Below are 10,109 nucleotides of genomic sequence, written 5' to 3'. Positions count from 1 at the left end.
AACATCAACACTAGAACAACAGCTTGCCGGCGACCTCCCTCAATCCAAATAATATACCATTATTTCATTATAAAACAAAATCTGGATGTTTATATTCCAAAAGTCATATAGGAAGAAAGATCGACAAATTAAGTATTATTGTAAAACTAGTGGACTAAAACCGGTCCACTTGACCTACCTAGCCATATTTGGGCCACTGCACATGCGGCGCACGTAAGGGCAAACGGGAGGAAGACTCTGACCGGCATCTTCTTCCTCCTCGATCGTGATGAGATCGAAAGTTCATTATGATCTGGAGACTTGCTAGATAAGGTCAAGAACAACAATTTAAAATCCCCTCCCATCTTCTTCGAGTTCACCCGAGTTTGAGCAACCAATCTTGAGCTCCTTCTTTGACCTTCTCCCTCAATTTGTTGCCGGAAGGAGCTATCAGAACCCTCACTGGACCAAGGTAGGTCTTCCTCTTCTTCTTCTCTCTTCCTTGTGCTTTTTTTTAGCTAAGTTTTGCCTTGTTTTGAGCAAGCAAATCGCTAGAAAATAGTTCAAAATAGGGGTGCCCTATTTTCGGTCTTCTTCTTATGCGATTCTGCCGCCACCGGCTGCCAGGTTTGGCTAGGGCTGCAGCCACCTGTGGCTGCCTTCGAGGGTAAGATTAGAACTATGTATCTCTATCTTTTAAAAGCACAAGAAAAGAAAATTTTGTGAACAAAATTTTTTTTAGGGGTGAGAAATGTGAGACCCGCCCGGTCCACTTGACCGGCCTAGCCACTTGGCTTTGGGCCTCACGTGCATAGCACGTGAGAGCAACTGAGAGGAAGACTGTCTGGAGTCTTCTTGCTCCCCGATGGCGATGAGATAGAGAGTTCATCGTGGTCTAGAAATGGGTGGATAAGGCTTGGGATTGGCTATTAACGATCCCCTTTCCTTCTTCAAATTCACCCAACTTTGAGCCATCAATTTCAAGCTCTTTCTCTGACCTCCTCCCTTGTTTCGCCAGAAGGAGCCGCTAAAACTATCACCAAATCGAGGTAAGTACTTTCCTTTCTTCTTCTTCTCTCTCTCTCCTAATGTTGTAGGATGATTGGCCTCGTCTTGGGACGACGACTCGTCCAAAAATTGCCTGAAATAGGGAATATCTGTTTCAGCCCATTTTTCCTCACCATTGGCGCCTAGCGCCCCCATTGGCGCCGAGGTTGGCCGAGCCTGCTTCGCCACCACCTGCCATCTCCGAGGCTGGCCACCACGGCCGCCCTTAGATCTGATCGAGGAAGAAAGAAGAGACGAACTCTCCTATCTTGAAGAAGACGATGAAAGAGTCTCTCTCTTCTTTCTCTCTCCTCTCTCTTCTCTCCTTTTCCTTTCTTTTGTGGACTTTCTCTCTCTACTCTTCCTAGAGTAGTTTGATCCAGTAACGACTCTTCATGGTGATTTGGAACTGACCCTAGTGAAGGATCCTGATCCCGAGTCGTCAGACGGCATGTCAGCCCCCACCCTGGCCCTTGCCAAACACTATTAGATTTGATCGCCCCAATCATTGTTGAATTATCTGTGTCCTAGTTCGAGTATGATTCGATGAATTTAACTTTGAATTGACCAACCGAAGTGTCGGGTGCTCCCGCTTAGTCAACTATGTGAGGATGTTGAAATTTATATTTTTTATTTATTATGATGAAATTCTAAAAAAATATATAATTTTTGGATATTTGGATCTAAGAAAGATTTTTGCGATTAATTGAATCTGTTAGTTAGATTGCATTCGTAAGGTAAGTAATGTTTCATTTTTCTAAATTTATCAGCAATCATTAAATTATTTTATATTCATGACTTTGAGCGGTATTATTCATGATGCATGAGTTTGATGGATAGTATATTATTATGGAATATATTATTTTAGAATATTATGACAATATATGACCTTATTATGGATTTGATTGATTGGTTTGACACTTCATAATTTTGAAACTAAAATATGGAACCTAGAACTCTTTGAATTTCGACATAGCTATATTGAGGATCCGGCCATTGAGGACTAATACGTTAGCACGTGATTTATCTTGAAAGTTATGTCCAAGATGATTAGCGACATACTTCCAGCAGACCAGCGGTCCTGAAGGATTTTGTTGTGGGATGATGCTCAAAATCAAACGCAAATAACATTAGAATGACTTGGAGCAGACCAAGATCTGATTATTCAATTGCTCAGGAGCTTATGTCTTCATCATTAAGTAACAAAGATTCAGCTGTGGAGCATAAAATTTTTGTTATTCAGCATGATGCAAGGGCTAAACCATTGAAGAATCATTCCAGGCCCACGAGTTATAAGATTGCACAATGGACGCCATGCTAAGCCATGCCCAGCATGTTCAAGGAGCTGAATAACCAAAAATGGGATTGTGACAGTCCATCAGTTCCTGCTGATGAGTGGCTAACTGGTGATCTCCGGACAAATTCACATGGTGAAATTGAATTGATGTCAACTATCATTTCATGTTCCACAAACAGGTATCTATATAACAATCAAGCCAATATGATAGGATTCAATTTACTTTGACGCTGTAAGAACCCAAAAGATTTCCTACTTAATATCTAACCATCTTTGATATACATAAACCCTCGAGATCTTACTCAGCTGAACCTTCTTTACCCACTAGATTCATGAAACTTGCATTATGTTCATCATTTTCTTACCTGTAATTCAACATCAGTTCAACATTGAACCCTAACTAAAAGACCCTAAACATCTATATTAATCTTCCTAGGCATCCATATGGCAGACCCAAAAAGCTTCCCTGTTTCATTTAAACCACAAAATTTCTCTTTTTTCTTATTCTCTGATGGTGGATGACAAGTGATTATCTTTAATTAAAATGTACAGGTATATCTCTTAGTATGCACATGGATGCTTCCATTAGTCCTGCATCATTACAGTGGTAGATAACTTAAAGATGCCTCTTACTTGTATTGTGAAGGCAGGTAATGTATACCATCAAACAACAATCTCAAAATTAGAATTCATTAATGTCTTGCATTGAGATCAAGGAAAAACCAGGAATCTGAAATATGTTATACATGTAAAATCTGCATTACATATCCTTGAATCCAGAGAGGTTAAGATTTGAGATAAAGAAGAAATTCAAAGTTGATTCAGAATCTAAATTATATCGTACTAAACCTTTATCTAAAGCATTATGTCAATTATATCATAGGTTTCTCCCATATCATGTGGGAACCATGCCTGATGCTATCTCACTACATCAATCATATCATAGGTTTCTCCCATATCATGTGGTAATCATGCTCCATGCTATCTCTAGTCTCTTCAACAACAATATCGACTGTACAAAGTACCACAAGCAAGCGGTGATGACGTGTACTAAATGACAACATGGTGATCTCCAAAAAGGCACATCATGGAAAAAAAAAAGTAAGAAAAAAATGGTCTCAAAGATAAAACAGATCTGTAGCATCCTTCATGTTTAGCTAGGTTTGGCCCCTTAATGCGCTTCCTTCTAGAATGAGACTGTTTACAAGCCAAGATTAAGGAATTTAAAAGTATCAAAACAAATCACAGTGCCAGCACTTGGGACATGCCTTTTGGAGTGCCCAATCAAAGGACACTTCAAAACCAGCACATTTTATCTCTCAACCATATCATGTGCCAAAAATTGTTGACCTAAAGTGTCGAAATTCTTCTAGTAAAGTGCTATACTTTTTTCCTCGACTAATATACTTATATATAACAAATTCTTAAACAAAAAATACTAATCAGTATATATATATATATATGTATATATATATATATAAGTATATTTATTTATATATTTAAATTGAATACAAGAGATCCATGTAATATTTTTAAAAATTGCAGTGCAGTGTCAAAACAAGCAGCTTATCTTACAAGTTTGTCATAACATGCATCCGCATTTTCCTGGACATGTTCAACCAGTGTAGGTGCATTCAACAAAAGATAAATGTAAATTGCAATGACCTCCTCGCTGAGGTAATAAAGTGGACGAGAAACTGATGGCAAACATATGCCACTTTTAAGCATAATTGTAGCACAGTTCGAAGCCCATGAAGCTTCATGAAACATAAAAATCGTTTGTTTGATTGTTTTTTCTGTCAGTCAATAAGGTTAACCATTATGACACAAAATGGAACTAATAAAACTATAATTGAGAATAATTAGAGTGACCAACAGACATAATCATTATTTTCTTAGTTTCTTTAAACAGAGAAGAAAATCGACTAGTAATTGATTATAACAAAGCAGTTATTTTGAGATGTGATAACTTTTTTTTTTTTTCAATCTTCTTCATGTAAAAGTTGAAGGAATAAAACTGCACTTCAGCTGCCTCTCTTCCCTTCCCCCTCCTCAAACACATGTACATAATTCTTTTAACTCTTCTTTTTTTCCTTATCTTCATCTTCTTTATCTCTTCTTATTTCTGGTGTAACAGTGCCTATCCACAAACCAGCAAAGAAACAAATGATTTTTTTCCAATGAAACATGAATTCTAACTTCTATTAACCCAACCCAGAATAACCTACTTTCCCTCATCCTTTATTACATAATATTCAGTCATATACCGATGTTAAGTGGACAGGTTTGATCTCATCTTTTGTAATAAGCAACATTTCTCCCTAATAATGCTTTCCATCTTTAATTTTTGTTTTGACTTTTTCTCGGTTCTTTTATGTGTAGGCTGAACATAACTGACTTTTCCGCTGATCCAAAATGCTCCACCCTTTATCCTTCTATAGCCCTATATGGGAAGCACTAAGTTAAGGCAGTGCAGAATAAGGCAGTGCAGAACAAGGTATCAGAACTTATTCTTTTTATCCAATTATGATAACTGAAATAAATTCACATCACAAATAAAGAATGAGATTATTCTAAGGTGGAGAAGAGCCTTCCAGAAAACCCAGCACCCCCTCCCTGGATGCCTAAAAAAAAACCCATACTCTACGTGAAAGAACAAGATGAAAGTAAAATAACACGACATTGGGCAGATATGAGGGCAGAAGGTTTCAAAGACTCTTCAAAGTGATAATTACATGCACAAATAATTTGCAAGCTCGTGATTGATGATAGCTGAAATCTTGTATACTAATCATTAAACAACTGAAACTTAATCAGCAAGATCTGTCCTATCAGGCACAACTAAATGACAGAAGACACTATAAAGCATAAATGCATGAACAACTTTGATCAAAAGCCACATTATCGAAGAGTAGATCTGTGATATATTTTACCCTGTATTAGTTAAGGCAACTATGGTTATATGACTAAATAATGTCAAAACTAACAGCTACCCTTTTCACCACATTGGAAAGATTCACATTAGTACCAAGACGTGGGAAGATAACCAACAAAACTCAAAATCTCAATAGTAAGTCAACAAGTGCCATCTGCAAGTATACTCTGACTAACTCAGAATGTCAGGTCTTACTTGAGTCTATTCTGTAGCCCATTTAGGCCTCCAAATGCATAGGCTATTTGCTTCTTAATACAGAAAATGAACAATTGTGAAGCATAATCAAGGTTATTGATATCCTGAGTGAAAAAAGAACCAGGGATATCACTAATGGTGAGTATCTTTTTCCCTTTTTTTATCTAATGAGAGATATTCTAAGATTTATAAAGAAATTAAGTAGCAAACCCAAAGGGAAATTGGAGGACATAAAGTTAGCTGGACTCTCAATGTAAACAAAGGAATGACCAGATAAAAGGTACGTAAAAAGGCTTATACTTCTGTTCTTCTTATCTTTGTCTTCTTTCATCTTTTTACCCTCTTTCATTTTATTTGCTACAATGTTAGGTTTGCAATGGTTAGATTTGTTATGACAAATAAAGCAGTATAAATCAAGTCCAGGTGATTTAGTTCAGCTTCCACACATACCATTTAATATGATCAATTATATCTTTTGAAGAACAAGCAAAAAATTATATTTCAAATAGCAATCAATTATTGCTAATTTCTTCATAAAGTCATTAAACATTATTCTATTATTTCTTAAATAAAGATGGTACACAAACTGATAAATGGACAATCTCACCAAAAGAACATAACAATACAGGAATCAGCTCATGCATATTGGGTCACCCTTGGTGCTGCTTTCCGTTTCTTGCCATAACAAATAACATAATTTTGTTTAATCACATACCACAAATAAAGAGTCCACACCTAGCAAAAGAATAAAGGGTCTGTAACAACATGTAATGCTAAATTTGATAAAGATAAGCATTAGTGTTAGCATTCGTATTGGCATCTACCTAACATGTAATCATGGATCTAGTAGTGAGGATAAAGAATACAACCTGACAAAGTGTATATGCCAAATTAGTGCAGGAAAGTATGATTGGGGTTTGATGAGGGTTTAGGAGAATAGAAGCTATAGATATCAGTTGCTAAAAGTTTAAACTGGATCAGAATTTGATTACCACTTTTAGACTATGAAAGTTGGGAGCCAATGAAAAATTCAAAAGAGATGAGAATCCATGTAAGGCTTGTGAATCTAACAGAACTGCATTAGGTTGTGATGGAAGTTCTTATGAAAAAAGAAAATACTAAGCAAGACAATGGATTTGGAATTGGAGGCTTACGATCCGAATTCAATTTGAGAATTTATATAAGAAAATAAAGCTATTGGGCATATCGAAGAAAAGATGTTAGACCAAGTAGAAATAAGGAGGATGAGCACAAATTGGAACAATGACAACATACGAATGCCCTTGAATCATCACCCAGTCAAAAAGAGTTATCATTTTCTAAAATGGATCAACAAAATCCAAGGAGCTAATTTTTTACTAGTGATACAAAAAAAAAAAATTTTACTAAGGACCACAAATTATATAAGCAAGTACAAGATTCTCTGTAGCTTTATTGACACAAAATACAGAGGGGAGAATGTTTCTTCATGGACACAAAAGAAGCTTACTAAAGAAAGAAAGAAATGAGAAAATTGAGAAACTTCAAAAAAATTAAAATCTCGCAGAAAGAAACTAAAATTCAATCCTAATGATTTCAGAACTTCCTCAATGCAGGTGATGCTAGGAGGATACTATATACTGAATCATTCAAGCTAAAACTCTAAAACCAACCCTACAGATTAACCTACAACTTTCCCTAAACAATAATTGAAACTATGATGGCCACTTGGCTGAAAAAAAAAATGATAGCCTCAAAAATCAACCTAGTTTAAAAAGGAAGACAGCACCCCGCCACCCCACCCTCCAAGAAAAAAGGACACTCTCCACTAACACAAAGATCAAATCTTCCTTCAAGAATTCTCAGTTCACCAAGAAATACTAATTTAAGTAGCACTGCATTTTTCCATCAGACTTAATTGGTGTAAAAATCTTACCTTGAGTAGAAAAACTAATTTGATTCATGAAACTTCAAGATGATGGATAAAATGGTTTTTGTGAATCGACATTCTCACGTTCTTGCTTCTCTTTGTTATCTTGCATTTGTAGAAGCTTTTTCCATTTTTCTCCCTATTTATCTCTTTCTTATCTTGGATAATATTAATCAGCTTTTTGTGACCTTATCTAATTCAGCTTTTCTTTGTTTATCTCTTTTCTCTGTTCTCTTTTCAAACCCACCACAAATAAATAAATCAACATCCATTGCTAGCTATTGCAAATTAAGGAGCATGACCAAGGTTTTCCATACCAGTGTGTAGCGCCCTGTACCAAGCATACCGGACCACACTAGTGCTGAACCAACACTCAGTACAAGGAGCTTACCGGGTCTCAATATGCCAAACTGACCTCCATGCTAGGCATAATGACACTGTACTAGCATAATACTAGTATGGGGTTTGATACCTAAATGGCGAACTTTGATTAAAACTGTTAATTATTGCAGCCAAGGTGCACTAAATCTGTAACTATAAAATATAGTGCATCAAGAATATAACATCACCCAATTTATGTCCTTTGTAATGAATTCCCATCATGAATAGAAGAATCCAAATTTTTTTTAATGCACACTGAGATGGCAACCACTTGACAAATTAGACTATTAGGCATCAAAACCTTCATATTTGATATGCTAGACAACATTGATTTTTGGATATTGCACAATATCTTTCACTTCAACTTTGCCTCAATCATTATTGAGAATAAAAATATATCTTTTTCTCTTTTTTTTTGAGTAAAACCGGCAATTAACGTAAGTACATCCTGCCAAGTCAAGAGAAAGTAAAAAGTACAAGGGTTGGGATATGCCCCCGGCCGATGTCCACAAAAACTTCCCGGAGTGTCGGGCAATGAAAGAGGCGACCCAGTCCGCAGCACTGTTCTACTCTCTGAGCACATGTGATATCTGAACCTCCCTGAACTCCTGGACCAGTTTGCAACACTCTCGGATGAGAGGATGGCCATACCGTACCTATCCACTCTCCGAATCCAATCAATCACGATCGATGAGTCACCCTCAAGGTATACACACTCTGCGGCCAACACCTTCCTAACATAAGAGATCCTCTCCCATGCTGCCCGAAACTCTGTCCCAAGTGCTGTGAGACCAGGTGTGTGTCGACCTCCAGCTGCAATCAGTCTGCCGAGATGATCTCGGATGACAAAACCAACACCTCCAGACACTCCATCCGCCGACATACTACCATCGAAGTTCACTTTAAGATGGCTAGGGGGTGGGGGCACCCAAGAAACAAGAGCAAATTTGGGCACTAAAACAGCGGATAGGATACCTCAGATGCCCGCGGTCAACCCAGAAGAGAACGAAATGGTAGCAGAAATGACCTCCCCTGCCTGACGCATAGCCTTGTCCACCACCAACCACGCAGGCGACCTCCTACCCTCAAACAGACTGGCATTCCTGTCCAACCATATGTGGTAGGCCAGGTATGCCCGCCGAATCCCGACCTCACGAGAACTAGGGCACCTCGCGGATACCCTCAGCAGATGAATTAGATCCTGTGCAGACTCCACCGGGTGAGGCAACAACCCTGGGGACCTACTCCATATTGCCCTTGGGACACCTCAAGAGGACATGATCAATCGTCTCCTTTGTATCCGCACACACCTCACAACACTGAGTGATCCACACACCACGCCAAGCTAACAGACTCCTGGTCGGAAGACAACCCCACGCCACCTTTCAGACGAAGAGGGCGACCCATGGGTGTATCCGCATCCTTCAGATCCAACCTCTCTCAATCTGCCAAGCCGGCTCCCTACTAATCAAGGCCTGAAGATCCCTGGCTTGCACCCGTGACCGCCTTGTAGGCACCCAAACAAGCCTGTCTGGCTCCTCCTGGGCAGGGATTGGTGTCGCCAGGACCAACTCCGCTAACTCCCTCCCAAAAGCCTCCCAAATCAGACCCTCTCTCCAATAGCCCCCACCGTGATCCAACAGATCGCTGACCCTGTGTCCAGCTAGCCTCTTCGTGTCCACCGTGGTCGGCAACCGACTAATCGGTTACTCAGTGACCCAGCTATCCTCCAAGACATCAATCGACCCGCTCATCACCAACAGCCCATCTAATCTCTAGAAGCACCAGTGCGACTCTGGCACACATCTCCCTCCAAACCGGTGATCGATGACGACCGTCATGAGTGCCAGGTAGTAGACTGCCATACTTGGCCCTCATCAAGGAAGACCACATACTGTCAAGCTTCAGCACAAATCTGGCAGTATGTCAGGCCGCTAGGGCCTCCCGTCTCGACATCAAAAACTGGACCCCCAAACCTCCATACATAGTCGGTGAACAAACAACCTCCCAATCCAGCAAATGTATACCCCCACCCCCCGCCACTACCCCTCCCCCATAGAAAATTCCTGAACAGCTGCTCAAGAATCCTAAGAGTTGCCACTGGAATGAAGGAGTTAGAAAGCAGATAGACATGAATAGAGGTGAGCACAGACCACACTATCTTTACCCCAACCAGGATTCATCATTCTTCATAGGCACTTCTTCCTTATTCATACAACCCATCGAGAAACGCCTCCAAACAAATTTATACAACCATGGACCTATATAATGTATGTGGACTGACTTCGATGATGGTACACTACAAGGAATGCTTGTAGTTAGGGATCTCTGAATTGAACCAAACCAGCCAATTTGCGGCGTACCAA

Source organism: Phoenix dactylifera, chromosome 5, assembly GCF_009389715.1.
Source record: "Phoenix dactylifera cultivar Barhee BC4 chromosome 5, palm_55x_up_171113_PBpolish2nd_filt_p, whole genome shotgun sequence".
Taxonomy (NCBI): domain Eukaryota; kingdom Viridiplantae; phylum Streptophyta; class Magnoliopsida; order Arecales; family Arecaceae; genus Phoenix; species Phoenix dactylifera.
Note: the sequence above shows the minus strand (reverse complement) of the source record.